General features: G+C 38.3%; 1 long non-coding RNA gene across 1 annotated transcript in view; it reads left to right on the forward strand.

Annotated features, from left to right (window-relative positions):
• Positions 1–214: 214 nt before the first annotated feature.
• The window catches only part of LOC142056231 (uncharacterized), a 32,036-nt gene continuing 6,354 nt past the window's right edge, over positions 215–25,896 (forward strand). The window contains exons 1-9 of the long non-coding RNA XR_012660262.1: positions 215–302; positions 669–767; positions 1,258–1,443; positions 3,734–3,888; positions 4,927–5,321; positions 5,436–5,498; positions 6,075–7,061; positions 14,539–14,660; positions 22,186–22,315. This is a non-coding gene — a long non-coding RNA (uncharacterized LOC142056231). The remainder of the gene's footprint in view (positions 303–668; positions 768–1,257; positions 1,444–3,733; positions 3,889–4,926; positions 5,322–5,435; positions 5,499–6,074; positions 7,062–14,538; positions 14,661–22,185; positions 22,316–25,896) is intronic.

Here is a 25,896-nt window from a genome sequence, read left to right on the forward strand (position 1 = left end):
AATACTGTAGGTAAGAGGAGAAACCTTACAGGTATACAGCTGATCTAGAGGAAGGTCCCTCAACAGAATATATTAATCTGTACTATAATTTGTCCTGAATTATAAATTCCCAGATTGTATATGTCACCCTGACTGGTAGTGACAAAGGAATGTGACTTGCAGAAGCATTCAGCTGTGACCAAATTCTTCTTCCTTATAAGGTTGACGAGAACATAAGCAGGGTAATGATGTCAAAAGAGGAACAACGTATTTCCTGATTATGCTCCTTGGTGGATCGGAGAACTCCAGAAAAGCCAATAGGGGTAAGTGCCTAGTGGTTTTGTGGCTTCATTACAGAAAAGCTTTTGGAATACGGAAATCATAAACAGCAGGCAGGCAATTCTAGTGAGAACTTGTTTCACAATTAAAACTGCTAAACTGTGTTTCAGCTCTTTTAACTTCTTTCAAAAGACAATGCTTCTCACTCTTGTTAAGTTTAAATTTTTGTTTACCTGCCATTGTTGGTAATGGCTTATTAAAAGTTTGAACATATCTATATTATTAACCAGTATTATCCATTATGCATTTCTGTTTGGCAAGCGTGAAATGCACATGTATGGATGGTTCTGATACACCCCTCTGGCTTTGTGTCTGAAAGCTGATCACCTGCGTTTTTTGCTGATTTCCAGTGACTTGTGCTAGCAACCATTTGCTGTGAATGTCAGATGAACAAGAGTACCTAGGAGAGGCATACCTTGATTTCAGCAAGAAATGTGCGAAGATGGAAGGTACTTTTAGCTTAGATGTTTACCTAATCCTAATAGAAGATGTAATTGTAAAGGAAAAATAAATTACTTTAGGACAATTAGTCTTTCTTGTAACAAGATATTAATACAAGACTTGAACAAAAAATAGTTCATTGTAGTTTATAAAGGCGCAAACAAACATCTATGGTAGTAAGGGACCTCAAAACCTCTTAGAACAGAAGTGTTTGTACACAGAATTGTTGCATTTTTGCTAGGCAAATTCAACTCCAAAGCTTCCACATATGAGGCATTTCTAATTTTATCCAGCTGAAATTTAGCATGCCAGCTGCCAGCCCTGATTGCTGTGTGTTTTGTTGCTAGGAGAGGGTTGGAACTCTTAATTTTTGGAAAATTCTTGCTCATATACTGCAAATTATTCTTCATTGTTGTTGAAAAAAAAAATCATTGAGTGTTTTATATCAAGTAGTGTGACTCTCCCCCTTAACATATTCTTCTTACTAATGTTTTTAAGTGGAACTGCTGCATGACAACTTGTAGTATACAAAGTGTATTCAAGGGGAAAGTGCTGATTCACTCACAGAGGTCAATGGTGCAAACTCACAAACTGTTGGTGGAAACAGTGATGTTTATGCAGAGAGAGCAAGCTGCCCCCTGGAAATTGCTTGTGTGTGCAAGTTCTTACTTCTACTGCCTCATGGTAAGCTACTTCTCTTTCAAAAAGAGTAATCCAAGTTAAGTGTGCACTTCTGTGGTTCTTTTGCAGTAGTAGGCTTGCCGTAACCACACACTCCAGCCCCTACCAAGGAAACTTTGTTATCTGGTGGTAGGAAAATGTGTAGAAAGTAAACAACTTTTATAAAAGAATACTGGGCCTTCTGTACTCTGTTATGCCAGTGTAATGTTATTGTCTGTTACACAGAGAATTCTAACCGTATAAAGGAGGCGCAAGTAGACAGAGATGGGGAATAAAATAATTCCTGTCACTGCCGTGGTCAGAATACCTTTCCTGTTTGATCAAAGCAAAAACTCTTCTTGCACTGCAAGCACTGTTTACAAGGAACTGAAGTATTTCAATTGCTGACCTAACGCTGTACTTTGAAGAAATCCTTAGTTACAGCCCTTTGTCAACATCCTGAGAGTTTTGAAGCGTGGATTTGGATGCCATTAGTGATAGTAATGGTAGGCCCAAAGGAGAAAGGCAGGGGGGAGTACACTCCAAACACACCCAGGTTTGAAGATGGCCATTTTTCAGATATTTCAAGGCTTTTGTACACATTTGTATTCAGGAATACAGACATACACACTCATAATCACAGGGTTGCCATTTGAAGGGTGGATCATTAGCTGACTAAAAATGAAAATATGTATAAAAACACATAAATATTCATATCCGATGGATGTATGTATCACACAATTGCCTATGATACAGTCATCTTGCACACAAGTTGGTATCAACTGTCCTGTATAGAATACTGTAGTTGTTTAAATGTGCTGTTAATTCTGAAAAACAGATTTATTTTGCCACAGAATATTCTATGCCATCTTAGAAATGTAGAGTATTAGGATACATCTAAAAATCTCTACATCAAAAAATATAAAATCTCTCTAAAAATCTCTATAAAAATACTGATAAACTGTTGTATGGTTTTGAAGTAAATTAACTTAATACCCTTCTTCTCTGTATTCAATATACCGGAAAGTCCATTCAAAGTGTGTGCGATATTATTCATGCTTTTAGATTGACACCTGAAGATAACATTTTAAGATCTTGTGGTACAAAGTGTGCTCTAACTACGTCAAATTGTTGAGGGTGATAAGAATTCTGGAGATCTCAATGGCTGTTCTCCTGCTGGCGTGCATTGCATGTGCCTGCTGAAACGAATGCTGTGTATTTGAGTTAGCTGGGAAGCAGTCTGCTAAAGACCTTACACCCTTTCGGTATCATAGAAGGAAAAGCCATTGCATGATAAGAAAATAGAATGGTAATAAGACATCCTGTGGTAAAAAACAAATGCTGAGAACATTTTGCATCCTGTCTTCAAATTTATAAACTGTTTGAATTCCTCTATTCTCTTTCCATGCTTGAAAGAAAACTGTACTGTTGTTTACCCCAAGAACAAGGTCTGAGGAGGTGGTCTGATTAATCTTGCCAAGTAATGCTAGATGCAGTTGCACGAGGAGGACAGAGATTTACACAAACACCACCTGGATCCACTAGTTTTGCTACAAATAGCATAGTTTTGTTAATTAACTCTGGGAGAAATTTATGACACGGAAAATTAAATAAGCAAACAAAATATGTAGTCTTTTCTCATACAGGAATTTCATACAATTAAAATGTTTAAAAAATACATTGTAAAGGCTACTTAAATCTTTTAATGAATAGTAGGCACTGTCTCTCTTTTTTTTCTTTTTTTCTTTTTTTTTTGTATGACGAGGACTGCATAATCCTTTCCCCAGAAGGCCTTTCTTTCAAAAGAGTTTCTTTATAAATTCCTCCTGTGTCTTGTTATTATGTAAGCTAAGAGTCCCTTGGATATAATAAATATTGGTTAGCTGATCTTTTTAAACAACAGTTTAAATAATTTGGTTTCAGCCCAAAGTTATTTGTAAATGAAGCAAATGAAATTATTGCTTTTATTTATTACTCACATTGAGTCAATTAATTTTTCCATAAAAATTGGGTTATTAAGATTTGACATTGGACTGAGAAGTAAAGATACCTGATTTGTTATTCATCATGCAAGGTTGTGGTAGAATAGCCCCATTAACACAAGGAAGAGTGCTATAATTGTAGTTTTTATATTCTAAGGGCATTTGTATTACACTCTGAATCTTTACTCAATCATCTTTTCATAATTTAAGACCAAATCCAAGCTCTTCAGGAAAAGAACCCATAGAGTTCTAAGACCCTGGTGAAGTAAAACGCTAGGATCTTTCACAAGAATGTCTACTTAAAATTATTAACTATTTTTTTTTTTCTTTAGGGTTAATTGACAACTATGCCTAAAAGGACCTGGGATTCCTAGGAGACAAAGAGGACATGAGACAAGTGTGGCTGTGCATTGACATACTGGAGCAAGTGCAGGGGAGGGCCACCAGGGTAGTCGGAGGAATGGAGCACGTGAATCACAAGAGGAGGGTGAGAGAGCTGACTTCATTCAGCCTTTGAGAAGGCTAAAGGGAGACCTTGTGCTTGTGTCTGTCTACAGCTATCCAGTGGGTGGATTTAGAGAAGATGAAGACAGACACTTCTTGGAGGTGCATTGCAAAAAATAAGAGGCAACAGACACAAGTGGCAACAAATTAAATCATTAGTTTTTAGGAAAATTCACAGCAAGGGTAGTCAAAAATTAGAAAAAGTTACCCAGAGAGGAGGTGAAATCTCTGTCCTTGGGATATTCAAAACTCAACTGGACAAGGTCCTGACTAACCTGCTTTGAACAGGGGGTTGAATCAGATGAACTCCAGAGGTCCCTTCTAACCTAAATTATTCTGTGAACCCTGGGGGAGAAAAGGGAAGAAAAGGTTTTATTTGGAGGGGAGAAATCTTATTGCTCTGATGAAAACTGCTTGTTGTGATGCTAAAACAGACCCATGGAAGAAAATCTGGACACCTTAAGGGACATGGTTTGGAATAAAAACACTTGCATTTGTTTGTTCTATCAAAGCTAGATGGATGATATTTTTCCACCCATCTTATAAGACAATAAAATTATTATCTTTGCACTGTATCAGCTTCCTCAGTTTTAGACGAACATCTGTTCCATGGGATTTAGCATCTCTCCATTAATCTATATCTTCAGGTGGCATAAAAGGGGAAAAAGAGAAAAGAAAAGGTAAACTTCAGGAAAAACTAAGAAAAACACTGTCTTCTCAATTGTTTTCTCACTGTAGTCTTTCTCGGACTTTAAGGAATAAAGTTATCCTTGCAAACTGTAGGAAAAAGCTTTGAGGCCAAAGATTGCTCAGTAGTAGCATGCCTTCAACCTCCTCTGATTTCCATAAAATGTACTCAAATGCTTTTAAGATGAAGGCTAGGTTTTACTACAACAAAAAAGCGTAATTAACTTTTTGAGTAACGTAAATTAAAGTGATTGATAGGGAGAGGCATGACAGATTTAAAGATTGCCCCTGCTCCCACTCTCCCCTGATTCTCCTCTCTACTTTGTTTTTGCAGGGTAATCCTTATCAGTGTCCCCTATATGAAGCCTCCTGCTCCAGCTCTTTGGCCTGCTGACATCTTGTAATCCCTCTGGCCTTCTTCCATCAGTCTTGCCAAGCATGGTTGTTTACAGTCATCTCCAAGATGTCCACCTAATTTCTTAGAAGAGCAATGAAATGTTAAAAAAAAAAAAATAAATAAATCTTGTCTGTCACAGAGGGTTGAGGCATAAATCCAGTTTCTCTTGGTATGAGCTCTTTCTGTAAAGAAAGGCTTACAGGAGGACACTGTACAGTTCCCTCGAAGAGGGCAAATGGACATCAGACTACCATCTTGATTTGTGGGCAGAAGAAGGAGCCTGAATTTGAGGAGATTTTCTTTGGTTGTTGGACAGCTGAGTTTCTACACCTGTAAGTCAAAAAATGAATGAATATTTTGCTACTTGTTTTCCACTATAAGCTTATTGAACTCAGGAAGGGAGAGAACACAAGTAACTCCTTTCACCTATATTCTTGTTTTTACAGGAAAGGGAACATCAAGTGTATTTTGTACCAGAGCCCAACTGTGATGAACAACTGAATGCACAGGTTTTATTATTTAATTTTTCTCTTGACCTTTTTTATGATTCTGTTGTTCAAGATGTGTCCATTCCAAATAAATATCTACCAGCTTTCCTTGGAGCACTCAGAAACCACTGATGAGCTGTGTCATGGCAGTTGTGTTGGACTACTACCTGCCTTCAACTGAATTCTTGGCTCTTGTTGCATTTTTTAAGAACATCTGATCCAAAGCAGCACTGGGTATTTGTGATTTCTGACGAAATCAAGGGTGGCTGAAGCACTCAACATCATGCAGAATCAGCTTTATGAAGATATCCAAGATGGACCTTTGCTAATGTGTCTTCAAAATGTCGATTAAGGACACATTTGTTGCACAAAACAGCCAAAGGCTTAGGTCTTGTCCCAGTTCATGTTATAGAACAATAGGAAAATTCAGAAAGATCACATACTAGGATAACTGTGCTGGGTTAGGATGTGTTTTTCTTTTCCACTTATTTCTGTTGCTTTGAGTGTCATAATTGGTCTCCTCGTTGGGCTGACTTTGACTAACTGCTGTCATGCATATGCTCTTTTCACTGCCACTTTCTTCTTCTCATCCCACAGACGGCTGAACAAATTGCATGCCAGAAGCTTGATGGGAGCTGGAAAGAGCATGAAAGTGTCCTTCCTGGCTTTATTTCAGTATCTTCGCCAGATCCTGATGTTGGGTGGAACCCGGAAAGTATTCACATAGAAAAACAATTAAGAAAATACCATGAACAGTATTAATTTTGGTTTTAATGTGAATTTATCTGACTCATTTCAACAATATTTATTTCAAAGACTCAGAGGCACTTTTTTTTTTCTTAAAATCAGTAATGAAAATGTAATACTTGTTGTTCTTTGTTAGGTACTAAACGAGCTGGACTCAGAGTAAAAACTTTATAATCTCTTAAATTCAAAAGGAGAAAATTGGCTTCAGAATAATGAAATTTGTCCTGTGTTGTAAACATTGTCCATTCTTGTTGCTTGTAATGAGGATTATATAGTATAATAAACTATAAAAAATAATTATTCTGTAACAGTCTGTGGTTCAATAAATGCCTCATATCATATGCATATTGACATAGGTTAATTGATAAGTTCCAAAGGAAATCAAACAACTTTGACTACTTTGACTAAGATTGACCAGTAATGGAAGAATAATGCATCTGGATACATTGGAAACTGTAAAAGCAGAGCTTCGATACCTTAAAATAGTTATAAAACTCTTCATTGTAGGGCTTGACCTTTTTCAGGTGTTGTTCGTCTGCCTTTTGTCTCTTTGACACAGTTTTGTAAGTATTCCCTCTAGCTCTAGCTCCCCAGCCATTAATTTTCTTAACTTCCAGACATGCTGTGTTTGCCTTAAAAAAGCACCTCCCACCAATTGCCTCACCTTTTAGGCAAACAACAATGTTGAGCAGCAGTAATGCTGTTTGATTCCCTTATTCTATTTTGATCATGGTGAGTATAATTCTCTTTCAGCTGGAGAACAGAAGACTGAATTTTGATTAAGATGGCTTCTCTTGAAACAGGAGCAGCATGGCTGAGTAACACTTCAGTCATGGGGTAAGAACATAGTAAAAATGTCTATTAATCAGATGTAACGCTTATTGCAGTAGTGCTACATACAGTTGTATGTACTTTTTCAAAATCCTCTGGTTTTGTTATGAAAAGCATAGACTTGCATCACAGTGCAGAGATTGGGAATTCTGAGACTGAGGGCTGAGTTGAGTGCCAGACTTAATGTCAGAGAATTTCCTCTCTTTACAGCACTCATTTTATCCAGATTCCAACCTCTAAAGGGGAATGAGTGAACTAGAAACATTATCTCTTCAGGAATGGGAATGTAAGATTCCATATTTCTACCGTTTTTCCAGAAAAGATTGAAACCTTGCTAGAAATGGTAAACCTACTTGTTCATTTTTCAGACAAGTATGTTGTAGAAGCATGAAGTCCTGGTAGGATCTCATCCCTTCCTCTATCTTAGTGTATATCTGGTGATTAATCTATTTTCTCTAACAACCTGATTCTGTACTGCGCTGTTTGACTAAACATAGTCAAGTAGGGCCTAAGCTTTGCTCTGTGGCAGGTAACCAGTTAGGCTTATGCCAAAATATTTACTGAGCTTGGGCCTTAAAAAATTTTAAAAAGGGCCAGAGTCAAACTTGAGATCATCTTAAAATAGAGAAACTTTCAGAGAATTTGCAAAATAATTTCACTCTTGCTTTAGCTGCTGCTTCCTTATTTTGAGTATTCTGATATGCCGTGTCAGTTACCTTTCTGCTTGAATTTTGGGTGAGTGAGCCACAGTGTAAATTGTATAATGAATTGAAACCACCTGTTCAGCATTTGGCATCTTCAAAGAAAGGCAAAACTAAATTCATATTACATATGAAGATGACAATATAGCACTTCAGGTGTCAGTTATTATGGCATTAACTAAGGAATGAATGAGAACAGGTTGGGAATGCTGTTGCAAACAGTTTTTACTGAGAGGAAATTACACAGACTGAAAGCATGCTGCTAGTGGAGGAGGATTTAAATGCAGAAGTTACGGTGATAAACTTCTCACTGTAGCTAAAAGGCAAGGAAGCTACGGGCAAAGGGGAAGAGAAAAAATTAATAATTTCCTGAGCAGTAAGGTACACATTGATGTCAACAAGCTTTTTAGATTAGTGCTGCTAAATAATTCCAAATGAAGTTATTAAGCTCATCTGGCGAAGTCTCTCACTTGTTCCACAGTGAGTCTCAGGAACAAAGGGAGCAAACCATTTACTTTTGCATTTTGCTAGGAAACGTATTAATCCCAAACCCCTTCAAGTCAATGGAAAGATTATTTTTCTAACAGCAAGACACCGTCATCCTCAGTTGCACCAAGTACCCTCTCACTTTGCAAGTGTTATGGAGGATTATTACAAGGATAAAAGGATAGAATTTAATAAGTCGGATATAGTTCATAAAGTTATTGTCCAAGCTATAGTTACAGGAGATTTTGTGCAACTGGCACAAAGTATATTGATAAATCAGTAACCCGTTTGTTGGACGATTAACATTAAACCCTGGTGAACAGTTTGCATCAAGTGCCAGACTGGTTTGGGTTTTTTCTGTGTAATGTTTGTGAATGCCTTGTGTATTTACCAGAACTGGTCCTTCTACAGTGGTTTATTTGTTTAATGTGGGTTACTCCTTGATAACAAGTATAATTTGTTATTTCTGGCATAGGAAATCAAAAGTCTGGAACTGGTTTGCTGTACCTTTTAATGCCTGAAACTTTCCAGATCAGATGCATTAGTTAAAAAACAAATTAACAGCTCCCACCCATTCCTTCAACCTCCCCTCCCCCAACCAAACAAAAGCCACAACACAAAAGAGCCCCAAACTGTTTGACTGCAGTTGTTCAAGGGGAAAAAAAATATACAGCTATGTCCTAGTACTCCTGTTTCATTCTTGTCTCAGTGTCCTGGATACACTGTTCTTATTCTAAACATAGTGAATTCAACCCCCAAAAGGGCTCTCATGATTAAGAGCTAGGCTGGATCTTGAAAGAAATGGATTTGGCTTTGCTGGCTCTTTCCCATGTGACCTGGAGCAAGGCACTGTGGCCTGATGTTGAGAGGTGCCTAGCTGAGTGGGATGCAGCTGTCCCACAGGATGGAGAGCTCATGCTGCTCTGTCCTACCACAGCTATTGCTTCTGCCTTGTTGGTGAATCCACCCCGCCTTAGGCATCTATCTCCTGCTGTTTTCATTGTTCCTGGCCTTGCATTATCTGTCTGTTGATCCTCTGTCTAGAAGGAATCTTTTCCTCTCTATTTAAATGCTGAGTTTTCTGTGTAAGAGTGACCTCACTTTCCTGTAGCTGCTAGTGAATGCTACAATACAAATAATCATCACTTAATGTGGTTGAATTAAAATACACATCTGGCAAAGCTGATGCAGAGAATAAATTACTATACTGTTCCTGCCTCCTCAGTGGATAAATTTTAGCTCTTCTAGACTCTATTTCATTAAATACACAGGATTATCAAATGTGAACTAGTGATAAATAGTGTATCAGTACCACAGTAGTATTGTGGCTTTAATGTAGTAGCCATGTAATAGTACAGTATTTACAACACATTTTGCTTTCTAGAGCTTGGTTTGGCCCTACTATGCCCCTGGTCGTCTCTGTGTCCATGCCCAAACCCTCCCAAAACTATGTGTGTTGATACTTCACACATTTCTTTCTACATCTGCAGCTGGCATTGCTCCTGTCTCTTTGACAAGAACTTGGAGCAGAGCTACTGCTTTGGTGTGGTCAGTGCAGTTCTGCTGGTGGATGTCGTGTTGATGTAGGCGGCTGCGTATGCCTAAGGGACACAGGCTCAGCTCCCTCTGCCATCTTGAACTGCAGCCTTCAGAGGGGGTGAAGTTCCTTAGGGACAGTTTTGGGGAACAGACGTGGGCCTTAGGCAGTATAGAGAAAAAAGAAATTCCCTAATACACCTGAAGCACTACTAATGTTGCCTTGGAAAGGTTTAAGAGGGATGGGAAACTGATATTGGTGTCAAAACAAGATTTCAGTGGTATCTTGCCTATCTTCAAAAATTCAATTTTTAATATGTTGCAGGTTTTCTGCTTAGAATAGTTCATTGTTGGTTTATCAGGGTCAATATAAATTTAGTTAGCAGTGCTGTTAGGCTCTATAGTCAGCAATGCTGCTGTTACTTTTTAGAAACTTTAAGTTCCTTACTGAAAATATTCCCCACCTAATTTCCCATCTTGTTATTGTATCTGGTGGCCATTACAAGCCAATGGCAGGTAAAATTACACTATTAGATTAAAACTGTTGTTAGAATATTGTTGCATGTATCAGGTGTATTTACTTCAGTAAATCTTGCTTCCTAATATATGCATTTATTAAGATGATCTCATGAAAAACATTAACCTGTACTCACCGTAACTAAATGCAGACAGTTTTCAAACCTACACAGTGGTCTTCACTGACTCATATTGGAATATGGGGCTACTGGGGCTACGCTTGCTCTTGTTTAAGCAGAGACAAATCATAAACAACATTATGCAAATTCAGAGAGATCTTCAACAGTGTCATTCTGTAACAAGACAATGCGGATGACCAGAGCAAAACCCTGCCATACAAACATATTTAAGAGTAGTAAACAGTTCTTAGTATTCTTCAGTATACTTAATATTCTTCAGTATAAGTGAATGAGTGGGAAATGGAGGAAAAGACGTGATTTACTGATGATGCATAGCAAACAGCTCAAGGTCAGAATAGATCCCAGATACTTTGCTTTCTAATCTGTTGGCCTAATCCTAACATTTTTTCATGCAGTCCAGATCCAAACTGTTGGAGTAAACAGTGCTCTGTTTGTTGGAATGGACTTTGCATAAAGACACTCAACTAGCCAACAGTGCACCAAAATGTTTTAAAAAAATTTCAATGTCAGTGATTGTGTTTTAAAAATATTGTGAAAAATAATCTGTGGCCAAAAAAAACTGCACTCAGCTGTAGCACAAGAACAATTTGCCAAACAATCAGCTGAAGCAGGAGGTTCCAATTTTGCAGAGCTTTAGGGGCTCCTGGCAGAGAGGGAAGCTGTGTTATACGCATGCTGACAAGTACAAGATAAGCAAGTGTCCCCTTGCTGCAGTCTTGTTGGTTTAATTACCCTCCAGTGCCTATTTGTGATAGCCACTTGGGAAGTCAGTACTGAGGATACAAGTTTAAGTCAGATTCTGCTAGTTATCAAATAGCTGTGCATTTTGGCAGAAAATATAGGGCCTGGCTTAAAAGGGGTGAAAAATACCACGCCAGTAAAACTCCAAAGAAACATCTCTCTTCAAACCAGTTTCCAAACCTATGATCAACAAACTTCCCAACCCAAAATACGTCTTCACAAAGTGAATCAAAGCTACTTAAGTGTTAAACGATACTATGTCATTTGCATAATAGACAACTAACAGCAAAGCTTCTCACTGTCTGCTTTAATATGCACAAATATACTGGAAGGGTTCTATAGCATGGGTAGAAAAATGCAATTTTCTATTAACGTAACCTAATTTCTGCTTGATGTCATGCAGGACTGAGGCAGATTCTGTAAAATTTTCATGATTTTTGGGGGGGTGTTTGGGTTTGGGTTTTGATTGGTTTTTTTTGTTGTTGTTGTTCCGTTGATGAAGTCATACAAGGAAATGCTACCTATCTGCTAAAGCAGTTAGAATTTCCTACTCTTAGATATGAAGTAGTTTATCTTGTTATGCAAGGAAAAAACAACCTAATTGCTTTGTGATATGCTAATACAGTAGAGTTTTGCCCTTGAGGGTGACATTCTGTTCATGTTAATAATACGTAACTGTTTTCTCTCTGCCTTTCAATAGTACTTCTGATATTTATTTCAGTACAAATTTACAAATTTTCACTGTCAGTGTTTGAAAAGACCTTTTAATCATACCCTACTTTTAATATTTAGCACTCTCTCTGAATTTTTCAATATAAATTAGCCCCGAATTTTTTGTAATTCTTATATTTGAATTTCTTTCCCATTGAATTTTATTTTTCTAGTAGTGTAACGGTAGAGGGCACAATATAAGCACGCATTGTTAACAGCTGTGATTTTTTTTCATAATTAACAGCAGAGGACCACCTCTTTGGTCCTGACATCATGTAACTTTAAGCCATGCTTTCCCAGTTTGCTGTCAGAGAAAGGAGGCTTTGGGGACTGGACTTAAGCTGTTTGTTTGGTTTTTTTTGTTTTGGTTTGTTTTGTTTGTTTGTTTGTTTTTACACAACTCCTAATACAGCAGGGCCATATTCTCAGCAGGTCTTCCAGGCACTGTTGCAATATAGATACAGAATAACATTAACTCTCTTTGACAATATATTCTTCCAGTTGACTATTGGTGTTATTAATTATTTTTCCTCCAACTGTAGCTTAGTTAGCTTTCATTCCCCTCCCCCCTTCCATATTTATTTCACCATTTAGAACCCTGCTAGGCCTTTTGTAGATGACTTCCCTGTTGTTAATGAAGTTTAGAATATTCCATTTTTTTCTTTGTTGTTGTTACCAAGCTCAAAGACAACTAGATTATTAAATATAAAATTGATATTGTCAAGGTTTAACCCCAGCTGGCAACTAAGCTCCCCAGACCCACTTGCTCACTCCCCTGCAGTGGGATGGGGCAGAGAATCAGAAGGGGAAAGGTGAGAAAACGCGTGGGTTGAGATAAAGACAGCTTAATAGCAGTAAAGCAAAAGCCGTGCATGCAAGCGGAGCAAAACAAGGAATACACTCACTGCTTCCCATGGGCAGGCAGGTGTTCAGCCATTTCCAGGAAAGCAGGGCTCCATGGCACGTAATGGTTACTTGGGAAAACAAATGCCATCACTCGGAACATTCTCTCCTTCCTCCTTTTTCCCCCAGGTTTATATGCTGAGCATGACGCCATATGGTATGGGATGTCCCTTTGGTCAGCTGGGGTCAGCTGTCCCGGCTGTGCCCCCTCCCAGCTCCTTGTGCACCCCCAGCCTGCTCGCGGGTGGGTTGGGGTGAGGGGCAGAAAGGGCCTTGACTCTGTGTAAGCCCGGCTCAGCAGTAACTAAAATGTGCCTGTGTTATCAACACTGTTTCCAGCAGAAATCCAAACCATGCCCTATACTAGCTACTATGAAGAAAATTAACTCTGTCCCAGCCAAAATCAGCACAGAGATATAAAACGTCCTTATCCACTGTGATACTTTATCTGGTTGTGTTTTTTATTTTTCTTCTGCTTCCTTGAAAACTTTTGATTTCAGTGATCGAGACTTGTTTAGGATGTCATTTAGGTTGATGGTTATGTGCCTGAGAATAACCTTACTCTCTCAATATGGAAGAAGCCACATCCAATCCAAGCCTGTGAGGTCTGTACCATGCAAGTTATACAGGACAAAATTTGTCTTGGCATGATCACAGAGCAGATTACTTATATTAGTCCAGAGGGTCAGTGAGTCATCCTTATTTGCTGTAAACCATAATTTAATGTACTATGAAGATACTGCCTGTGAAGTCTCTGAAGTTGAGAAACGCTAGCAGCTGAAAGCATACTCTGGAACAGTGTCCCCAGCTTCTTGCTGTGTTCTTATACTGTTCCCTTGTCATGTGTCTGGCTGCTTTTGAAGAAGTGGTACAGGGCTCAATGGGCTGTTGATGCGACCCCATACGGCTGCTCGTACATTCTACCAGTGTCATAAATTTCCCACATCTGCATATCTGTGCAAAGGAAGGAGAGAAGGAGTACAGGCAAGTTTCCCAAGAGTATACTTTTCTTAGCTTGCATCAAAGTTCATGTGAAATAAAGGGATAAAAGCAAGAAAGAAAATAGAAACAAGAACGTAGAAGCTCCCACAATTAAAGGAAAGTGAAAATCAGATCTTGATGAATGGAGAGAAGGAGAATTACATTATATCTTTTACAGGGTTCTGAAACAGCATGTATTAAAACATTAGGTATAATACCAAGTATTTTTAGTATGCCTGTCTAGTCAGGTTGTCCCTCAAGAATATCTCAGATATTATGCATGTTTAAGGCAAAATGGAAATGAAACTAGGGATGTTTATAAGCTTTACTGCAATAGTATTCAGGACTTCGGAAAAAAATTCAAAGGAAAGGAAAATTTGAGGGGTGAGTGGGGTATGGAATTAAGTACAAAATGGGTTTAGTAAAAGTAGGTCACAGCTAACTAACCTGATAGTGTTTTTTTGAACTTCTAATAACTGCCAGTGCTACATCCCAGATCCCAATAATGATCTTCCTGAAATCAAATGCTGAAATTAAGTAGATACCAGACTGAGTTGCATCAGCCCCAGAGCTTGTTTGACAGTGATCATGCAGTTCTTTCTGTTTGTCGTTAACAAAAATAAAGTTGTCAGGACAGTTTACTCTTTTGCTGTTCTTGGTTTCATTGGCTTTCCAGTGTTATGCTAATAAACCCTTTTGTCAGCAGATGCAAATGAGACCTCATTTAGCAAAAGCAAAACTTTTTAACAATTTTTTTTTTCCATGCAGAGTTACATTTTAAGTGCTGAATGGAAACCACATGAAGAAGGCAGATATAAATGTTCTTAATGGAAATCTGCAGTGCTGTTTTTGCTGACTTTTTTTTTCCCTCTGCTTTCATGTCCAGCCAGGTATGCCCTGTTAATGTAAGACTCAACCTTCCACAGATTCTTAGAAAATTCAGATGGGGTCTGAGGGATAAAAAGTTTGATACTATAATTTAACTAAGGTCAGTTGGAAAGGAAATGCAAATGAATCTAAACAAAACACAGGATCTTCCTGCATTAAAGATCTAAACTTAATTGCTTAGGTACTTATTAAATACCCTGGAGCAGGCTTGTGAGATTATTTTTTATGTTAAGCAGACAAACAAAAGTTTCCTCCTTTATATGAATAATGAAATCTATTTTATTATGTCCATAAAGGCACAGCATTACTGATATTTGAGACTGAAACTCTATTGAACTAGAGGAAATTATGGCTGGGTTTGGTTACAACTATGTAGCTGTCACAGGCTGCCAGGGATTCTCCGTCAGCTGGAGTAGTAAAGCTTTGAGATTTGAGGAAGAAAGTCTTATGTACTATTACCATTTAATTACCAAGTTCTTAGTCATAACTCATTTATTACAATAAATATGTTTACCAACTTGGGTTCAGTATAATAGGTAGAAAACTGTCATAAATGGCCTCTTGTGTGAATGACGACATAGTGAAACAAATAATAATTCTCCTTAGATATCAGAAACTGAGCTGACAAGAAGAAACATATAAAATGAATAACTGGACTGCAGTCGCTCCTGCTTCCTTCTCTTCATCCAGGCAGGAAACAAACAATCAGCCATGGTATCTTCCTTTCATTTGATTATCTTTGTAATCTGTGCTACATACTGAAAGCACTGGGTATATTCTATGGAAGACCACCAGAATTATATGAATGTATTTCTATTCACAGAGTGTGAAATTAAAAGGTAACAGGCTCAAAAAGGAATACCAGAAAAGCTGAAAAATGGCAAGGATTGCCACTAATCCTGTTGGAATGCACTGACATAATGGCATATCCTAACACAAGGCAGGCCATAGCTTAGAAAAAATGATGCCAAACAGTGCATGTGATCTGCAACCCGCTAACCTTTTCTATTTTCTGTTGGAAAATCTGTCCACTCTAGAGACTAAAAGTAAATCTAGAAAATAAGGATGTCTTTGTTAAACCCCAGAAAATTTATCATTCCTTAATTAGGGTGTTCTTTAGTTGGTGCATCTTTAATCAGAAATGAGACCTCTGTTCTTATTTCCTTTGCTATCTTGATGTTGCAAATCAGGCCTTTTAGGGAAAAAAAAACTTTAAAAGCAAATGCTGCAATATTTTTCTCAAATGTGATGAATGACATTACACACTGTGTTGTTTTCAGGGGTCTTACTTTTTGCTCTTCCATTAGTGAGGTTTTAATCTAGTTCAAGTTTAGTTTATTTAGGGACTAAGGATATTTGTTCTATGGTTACAGGAGAAAAAAAAATCTGGATACCTGTAATTCTTTAGCGAATGAGGTGTAGCAGTTTTTGCTAATGCTGTCTACACAGCTTACAGTGGCAGTTTTTGTGTTTTCTTTTCATATTGGAAGCCGTAAAGTTTACTTACCATGTTTGTTGGCTTGGATAATAAACAGATAATAACAGGCTATCAGGAACAGTCAGCAGGGGTTTATGAAAGGCAGGTCCTGCTTGATTAACCTGATCTCCTATGACAAGGTGACCCACCTAGCAGATGAGGGAGAGGCTGTGGATGTTGTCTACCTTGACTTCAGTAAAGCCTTTGACACCATTTCCCACAGCAATCTCCCGAGAAACTGGCTGATCATGGTTTGGATGGGTGTACTCTTCCCTGGGTATAAAACTGGTTGGATGGCCAGGTCCAGAATGTTGTGGTGAATGGAGTCAAATCCGGTTGGTGGCTGCTCACAAGTGGTGTTCCCCAGGGCTCAGTATTGGGACCAGTTCTGTTTAATATCTTTGTCAATGATCTGGATGAGGGGATCGAGTGCACCCTCAGTAAGTTTGCAGATGACACCAAGTTGGATGGGAGTGTTGATCTGTTTGAGGGTAAGAAGGCTCTACAGAGTGACCTGGACAGGCTGGATCAGTGGACTGAGGCCAATTGGATACGGTTCAACAAGGCTCAGTGCCGGGTCCTGCACTTGGGTCACAACAACCCCATGCAACACTACAGGCTTGGGGCAGAATGGCTGGAAAGCTGCCTGGCAGAAAAGGACCTGGGGATGTTGGTTGACAGCTCGCTGAACATGAGCCAGCAGTGTGCCCAGGTGGCCAAGAAGGCCAACAGCATCCTGGCTTGTATCAGGAACAGTGTGGCCAGCAGGAGTAGGGAAGTGATGGTGACCCTGTACTCGGCACTGGTGAGGCCCCACCTTGAGTATTGTGTTCAGTTTTGGGCCCCTCAGTACAAGAAGGACATTGGGTTGCAGGTGCATGTCCAGAGAAGGGCAACAAAGCTGGTGAAGGGTCTAGAGCACAAGTCTTATAAGGAGCGGCTGAGGGAACTGCTGTTGTTTAGCCTGGAGAAAAGGAAGCTATTGGGAGACCTTATCACTCTCTACAACTACCTGAGAGGAGGTTGTAGTGAGGTGGGTGTTGGTCTCTTTTCCCTAGAACAAGTGATAGGGCAAGAGGAAAGGGCCTCAAGTTGCACCAGGGAAGGTTTAGGTTGGATATTAGGAAGTTTCTTCATCAGAAGGGTTGTCAAGCATTGGACCAGGCTGCCCAGGGAAGTGGTTGAGTCACCATCCCTGGAGGTATTTAAAAGACATGTAGATGTGGTGCCTAGGGACACGGCTTAGTGGTGGACTTGGTAGTGTTAGGTTTACGGTTGGCCTTGATGGTCCTAAGGGTCTTTTCCAAACTAAATGGTTCTATGACCAGATATAGTAATCTGATTAAGAAGCTTATTTTTAATTTAATTGAATTTTACCTAATGAATTTGAAAAATAAACCTTTTAATTATGTCACGTGGATTTGAACAAACAGGTTTTTCATTCCTGATCAAAGTCTGATGGACATTGTTGAACTTTGTCGTCTGGCGCTTGGTGTTACTTCACAAATGTATGTAGATGTGTGCCTATCCATCTGTGTATATAAGCTCTCCCCAGTGTAATCCCTTACAGTTTTGCAGAAGTGAAACCTGAGAATCCCTCATCAGGGGCAGGGATGGGGAGGACTGAAGGTCAGTAAGTCGTTCACATAGTCAGCACCTTTCAAACTCACACTGAGAAAAGCTTAGCGTAGGGTGGAGTGAGATGTCAGGGGACAGTGGCTAGAAATACTGTATGATGTGCTAAAATTGGCCAAAAGTCTTGATGTATGTCTTAGCTGTATTCTGCTTTGGACTGGGAAGGAAAAATGCTGCTTTCAGTTTTACTTATGATTTTACTAACAATTTTGAAAAACATAGAATACACAGATACCAAAAGTGGATGAGGTGCTTGCTTGTGCTTTGTTGCATGCAAAGATGAGATCCTGTCTCCCACTTACATTCCCTTCTTTTTATACGTTTGAAAGTCATGACAGTCCCTTAAGTCATAGCATAGCTCCAAGAAGTTGGTTTCCATTAATTGCCTTGGCTCCTGATTGTTGGTCCCCATTTTGTTGGTATGGCCTGCATGTCATGTTCCCAAATGCATAACTTTATACTTCACATAACTAAAATTAATATCATCTGAAAGAATGCAGGTTACTAAGAAATTCAGACCAGTTTGTCTTAAAAACCTGTCTTCCTTGAAATTGCTGTATCTGTCAACATTAAGGACTTCTGGAGGTTATACACAACGCTCATCTGAGTGGGACTTAATACAGTAGAACCCACAAGAAATAATGCCATTTGGTGTTTTTTCTAATATTGACTCTAACGTCTTGTTTTTAAGCTGTCTAAGGTGCATTACACTTGTTCATGTTTTAACCTGAATGTGATGTGGAATGAAGTCAGAGATCTTGTAAAAGCCTGTATCTGTCACATCCGTGCAGTTACTTTCCCTGTAATAACCCTTGAGAAGGAAGTCAAGTGTCTTTGACAGGACTAGTGCTTTCTAAAACAGTGTCAGCTGGAATTTGTTGCCTTCATAAGTTATTAGTTCAGCAGCTGTCAACTGTACACAAGTGTCTAAAGGCAGTCTGCAAAGAGAGACTAAGAGGGAAGAAGGACCTTTTCAGTGCGCTTAGATGCACTATCAAGGACTCTTAGATCCATTGCAAAATACTATGGATATGGAAATTAGAAAAGGCAGCGGACTACTGTTTAGCTCTGTATTAAGTTAATTCCGCATAAGGTTTTTCTTATTTACACCCTGGAGTGCTGCCAAGCTATCTGGCCTACTGATACCTTGTTGTCTTCTGTATACTACACAGTGAATGAAGACTTTCAGGGTTTTTTTTGGCACTTACCAAGATTTGAAGATTAATTTAAAAAATTATATAACTTTACCATCTATTGAAGGACTCAGAAATCTTTTTTGTTTTCAGCTCTTAATTGTTGCTTCACTTTATCCTTGCTTTCTGAAGCACTGGATCATAAAAAGGGAGCAGTCTAAATTGCTGATAATTTTATTACATCCATCTTTTAAACACTTTATTATTTTCTTTTTTCCTCATCTATGGCAAAAACTATCATTTACAGCTTAAACTTATAACTTTGCTTCCAAAAACCTTAGTTATGTTAGTTCAGTAGTTTCACATTTAATAGAATATTAACAACTGTAGTTGCCTTCTGTTTGTATACACTTTGCTTTCAAATCTTAGTTGAAGATGTTTGGTTTTCCTTTCTTGTTTCTACTTTCCTGTTTTGATATTTTATGGCTTTGTGAGTAAGTAGTGCAAAATGTTGGGAAATATTAGTAGATATTCTCAAGACACATTATTTTGATTTTCTGCATGTTAAATTGCATGTTTTATTCTTTCCTAAATAAATATTTCTCAATTTTTGTTAGGTTAAAATGCTAGGATATGAACACAAGATTTAACCGAGGACTCAAAACAAGTATTTAATCCAACTGGACAGTAATTTTTCAACTGCTTGGAAATATGTGGAAAAAAATATTTCATTTTCACTAAAACCGTCACCCTTGGCAATTTTGCCCAATATGCCCGTGAAGATAAGATCAGCTACTAGTAGATTTGGTTTGTTTTCTCTTTTTCCCTTGCCAGGTCTTTCTCTCTCTCTTATCACCTCATTGTTTTGTTTTCTTCCTCTTTATTTTCTGCCCTTACACTACCAGTAAACTATTATTTTGGATCAACACTCTGGGTTGTTCACTTTCCAATCTCTTTTGCGTATGTACTCAGCCTCTTGGTTGCTGAGGTTTGGCCTGGTGGAAGCTGCTTAAAATGGAATGTTCTTAGGTTAAGAGCAATGTAGCAGATGTAACGTGCGGCCCAGGAAGAAGACGTTAACGTGGCAAGAAAGGATATAACTGTAAGAGAGAGGGACATGAAGAGAGATGAGAAAGGTGAGGCAGCTGAGTGCCTTCTCCAGGTGTGCCTTCATTAGGTCTGGCTAGAATTCTGTTTGGCATAAAACTTCGAGATTTTGGAACATATGTTCATTCAGCACTGGGGGGAAAAAAGGTAGTGATGTGGATTAAAAAAAACAACTATGAAGAGTGGCGGGCTAGAGGAAAGATAAATAGGCCTTCTGCAATGGATGAATGATGTGCTTTGCCTTGTCCGATACCTTACTCAGTTTGGACCTCCCAAAGGTTGTTTTACAGCTCTTGGCTACAGTGTTGGTTTGATACAACTGATGTTTATTTGCACAAAAAAGAGTGGCTCTAGCAGATGGGATGAACTCCATAATGTAGGTCCCTAATTTAAATCAAAGACGAAAAGGTACCAGGAGCCATTTTCCAAGCAGGGAAACAGCATTCCAACAATGATTGGTAGGAAAAAATATAAGCTTCAGCATTTTTTTGTTGCTTGGTATTTAGTCTGTTTGTAGTGGATATGTTAATAGTGGTAGCACTGTCGCTTTTCTTAGTTCAAATCCCAAATGAAGCATTAACTTTGTTGCAGTTGCTCTGAACATTGTGGTTTCGTTATTGGAATCTAATGGTTAAACAGGGCGTAGCATTCTTTGTGGCCATCTGTTTTTTAAATGTTTGTTCTGCATACACGTATATAAATAAAAAGTAATATCCCTGTTAACTAAACATAAAAAAAAAAAATCAAATGCCAAAAATTATTTTCGTTTTTTGTTTTCTTCCTGTGAGTGAGTCTGCTCTGTCTCTTAGAACACAGAGGGACAGATTTATTGTTTCTGTATCATTATACTGCAGATAAATACCTGATTATGCAGCCACTATGCAGTCTTTGGCAGGTTGTTGCAATCCAATAATGAAAATATTCATTGCATCCATCCTCATGAAAAAAATCCCACTTAGGAACTCGGATGGAAGGGTTGCACCTTGAAAAGAACAATCATGATGTCTCATTTTAATTACCATTGCACTGTCTTTTCTTACTGGTTTTACTCTGGAGGGGCTCAGTGTAAAAGCTTTTGATTTTCCAAAGTGGCTAGTGATTTTGAACGCCTTGCTAAAAGAGTCTATAAGTTTCCAATGTGAGACACATAGGGGAATCTGAGTTTTATTCTCATATTCAGACAATCAAGTCCAAGTCATGTCTTTTACAGACTGCTCACACACTGAAGAAATAAAAATTGGAGACCGTTTTTCACTTTTCCCTGCATTTTGTGAAAGGAAAATATAATTCTTAGAGTTTTTTGTTTTGTTTTGTTTTAATATAAGTACATATTGTGAAAAATCTATTGATGCTAATGCGTGTTTTTCCCAGAAAAATGGAAGGGGGGCAAATCTTTTGGTGAGGGAGATTTAGCATGAACTACAGCCTTCTGAAAGAAATAAGAATGAATTCTTGCATCTATCTCTGACAATGTCTTTGGCTGTGAATTGTTTTTTTTTTTAAGCTTTCTGCCAGGTATGTCTTAGAAATCATTAATAAGTCATTGTCCTTTGCTCCTGCTCAGTTTCTGACTGGTTGAGCAGGACACTGCATTCAATGTAATGGAAAAAAAGCTATGTTGAATTACTAGTGATTTTATGGTTTAAATTAGACACAGATCGTACAGAATGCATAACTAATTCAAATGGTGCAGATTCATTTATATCTATAAATATGATTGAAAAATAGATATGTTCCCAGTTTTATTTGGATATTCTTCCAAGACTTTTGTCTTGTAAACATGTGAAGGAACATGTCTTAATTCCTTTTTAAAGCCTTGCGTTTCTTCATTATAAAACACTTAATTTGTATAGAATGAGGGAGTTTTTCTTTACATTAACCACAGTAAAATTGGAAGGAGATCTATTCTTATTAAAACTGTATCAGGCAAAACAATTTATTACAACCACAAAAGTACTATTTGTGCACCAGTTGTCTCTAAAATTTCATTTCATACATCTCCTGGGTTTTTTTCACCAGCCACAGAGTTCAGGGGGAGGCTAATGTAATGCTTTGATTTATTTGGGAGGAGCAAGAGAAAACGAGGGTAAGCTTTATTATTATTGTTGTTGATCATATGAGAAGTTGAGAAGAAACTGTGCTACCTCTATAAATTTGTTAATTTTGCTTTCACAGGATGAAGTGCAATGAGAAATTGTAATTTTTGAGATGGCGTTCATGGATAGCTCCGTGAAATAATGCAAGCACCTCCAAATATTTGTTTTTATTTATTGCATATTCAATTTTGCTGAAGAATTAATGCAAGGTAATGACTTTGAAAAGAGGTGTTTGTGAAATCTGCATAAAGTTGATGTGAGGTGATGATAATTGTGTTATGTTAATTTCACAATAAGGTTTAGTCTCCTAGTTATTTCCTTTTTATGGTCCAGTGAAGATTTCCTAATTTTTTTTAGGTGTAAACCAGTCTCAGTTGCTTTCAGCCCACTTTTACAGCACATGCGACACCTCAGGGTCAAACCAATCACTACCAAAAACTTCAGTGAGTGTGAAATGTGTTTTTGTGTCTGCAGTTATGACATTCTTTCCCACAATCTGCTTCCACTTTTTTTAACAATTGCCTCCATGTCTGATGCAATAAGCTAACACATAAAAATATGTCAACTTCTGAGCCATGAGTGCTTTAAATGATAAAGAAATGTCTACCTTACTTTAATAAAGGCTTTTTTTAAGAGCCTTTCAGAGCCTTTTGCATTTACTTACTGTAGAAATATTCTCCCCAACTACAGTTATTTTTATCATGTTGGTTGGAAATGGAAAGAGAGTAACAAACCCCAGACTGATAACACTTTAAATTAGCAAGCAGTGAGCTATTAGAACAAGATCACAGGAAAAATTAGGAAGTCTGTAGCTCAAACCATTATGGTTTTAATAAAAGCAAATGTATGTAATTCTCGGTCAGTGTAAACTGGTGCTGCTGCTTTGAACTTAACAGTCTAGACCATTTAACTTAATACAGGAGTAGGAAATTATTGCTTTCTATATATGAAGTGTCAGTTTTTAAAAAGTAAACAAACATCAGCCCACCAAACACACAAACCCCTCCATCCCAAAAGAGCTCCTTCCCGTCCTTTACATTCTTGATTGGCTTCTGAAGTGTTCTTCAGGCCCATGTTTGGGTATTGGCTGCTCTCTACCTGCCTGCACCATGAGAATGACCTTATGGGTAGTCTCTGACCCAAACACATGTGCATGGCTCCCAGTCTTGCTACCCACATAGCTCCACAAACTACCCCATCAAAAGCAGGCAACAGGGCAAACTACCACCTCTGTTGGTTCCAGGTGCACCTTGCTCCCACATGCAAGAGAGAAGTTGGTGGGAGGACAATGTTAGTGCTTTTGGGTTGTGACCAGCTCACCGTGCGTTAATCTAACATGTTTCAGTGTGGACGAGTTTCCTAATTAGCTGAAACCCTTTTTTCTTCCTCTGGCTTTTTTCTCAAAAGCCAAGGTAAAAGTGTGGTGGTTCGTAGGTGAAAGACAGCATGATTGGCTTAGTGAGTTAATTAATAGCTATAATCCCTTCTGGGGTCTTTTTCTGGTTTGTGACAAGAGTAACTTGATGACTATTCAGCAGCACTTTCCCCATGCCAGATCAGGCTTCTCCATGACCTGTCCCCTACTTACTCATCAAGTTTAGCTTTCTGTTTATGTATGTAATGTTCCTTGCTGAAGCTGTGTAGTATCATGCCCCACGTGTCAACCAGAATGTTGTTCTCAGCATGGGAAAATAGTGGAAAATGAAGAGATTGTTGTAGGATTTTCTTTTTCTTATTTAACGTTTATAGCTGAGAAACCTGAGTTAAATGGTATGTTACTACTAGGGTAGGGGGTCACTCTGTTTCCATAAAACTGCTGTTTGCAATCTGATATGAACCATCGTTCAGCCTTGGGACAGGCAAGGAGTTAAAAACTAAGGCTGTCGTTCTCCTCCTGTCCCCTAGGTGCGGTGTGTTACAGAGACAAATGCACAAAAGGGGAAGACTTCTGACCATGAATGACAGGAAGGGTTTTTCAATGTAATTAGAGTTTATCAAATCTGACAAAACTGTGCATACCTATAGAACTAAAGTGAGTGCAGCTGTGTTCCCTTCATTGTACTGTACGGTGTATTTCATGGGTAGCCATAACTATAGGTTACAAAGCTTGTTTAATTTATACTGGCAACACTGAGTGTTTAAGAAGTAAGAGTATAGCGGTGATGTGTTAATTTCAAAATGTTCAGAGGCTTGTTCTAGTTTGGATAGCAGTAAAAAGTGCAGATGCTGATCTGAGCCTATTGGATCTCTCAAAACAAGCTGTGGAGACCCCAGTATAGAAGAAGTCTCCTAAGTTTTTTGGTCACTGAGAGAATTAATTTTGAACTGGATGGAACAGTGCCCAAGGCAGCTGAAACCAAATGGTAGCAATCAGCAGCAAAAACAGCCAGAGAGAAACGCAAAGCTACACAAGCAATGTAGCCAGTTTCATTTCAATTTAACTCTGGCATGTTCTTTCTTATTGGCTCTGAAATCTCTTGGCATGTAGATCAAGATATCCAAGCAGTTTGAGCAGAGATTTACTCTTCATCTCTTTGAAAATGCTTTATGCCTGCAGTTAAGGAAGTTCAGCAGAAACCTGCGTCTTCAAGCTGAGAGTCCAAGGTCAAATTCTAGTCTGTTCCCACCCATACTAGTTCCACCAGAGCAAGTTTGCCCCCAGATGTCATGCTCCCTTCTATATTTGAAGGCACCGAAGGAGACTAATCTGCTGTCCAGTGTGGATGTCAGATGCTGGGGTAAAGAGTTGTCTTATTTGTATAGTGAAGAAAGTTGGCATAAATGGTTTGAGACAGAACAGTGAAGTTACAGGATCAGAGATGAGGAGCTTAACTACAAATTTCCTGGTTTTCTGACATCTAAGTGTATTTGAAAGGACAATGTATCCCCAGCTTTAATTCTGTTTTACCTAAGCATTTTTATTAAGAAATGCCTTTATCTTTACTAAAATGGCAAAAATGACTGTATAGTTTGCATTTCTAGGTGTAGTGAGACCTCCATTGCATCAGAAGTTCACCTGAGACTGACAGCTCTACAGAAGTCTGTCAAGAGTGGTGGTGTCCCATGAGGCAGCATGTGTAGTTCTCAGGAGTTTACGAATTTATAACCAGCATGAGCAAAAAAAAGGTATTGGATGTCTCCCAGAAGTTTATCAGTTTTCCTGGCATGACTTGTGGAGCCTGTAACTTCTGTGAGCATGTTTCATGCCTAACTAATGAGGCTTTTAACTTCTTGGCAAACCTGGGCTTAAAAAAAGCCTGAAATAAATTGCATATGTTTAGAACCCAGGTCCCTAAAACAACCACCTATTGAAGAAATCCTTTATAATTCTATGATACTTAAAGAAATTTGTGTTATTTAGATATGGTAGTTTCTCTACAATGAAAATTAGTACCAGGAGTTCATTAGAAATCTGATTTGTCGGTATTTATTCCTGTATAACTCTTGCTGGCAAAATTCTTTGGCCTAAAAATTCTGCTATTAATCCCTGGACAAATTAGATTTATTTTTAAGTGTCAAGTAAATTGATCAATGCTTTCTTGTTTTTATTACAGAACTTTAAAAATTGCCAGATGCTGCTGATGAGTGGCGGTTTATGAGGGTTCTTGTCAATAGCCTGAGGCAGCATCGAAATACAAGAGCAAGAAGGTTATTTTTGGAATGTGCAATGTGATACTTTGTGTTGCACATTTATTTTAAGAGAGTCAATGGACTGTAAGGGCATTTTAAGTTTTCACCTTTTCCCCTGACAGTTTTGGGTTGTTGTGTTTAGAGGAAAAATTGTTTGGGT

The sequence above is a fragment of the Phalacrocorax aristotelis genome, chromosome 4, assembly GCF_949628215.1.
Source record: "Phalacrocorax aristotelis chromosome 4, bGulAri2.1, whole genome shotgun sequence".
Classification (NCBI taxonomy): Eukaryota; Metazoa; Chordata; class Aves; order Suliformes; family Phalacrocoracidae; genus Phalacrocorax; species Phalacrocorax aristotelis.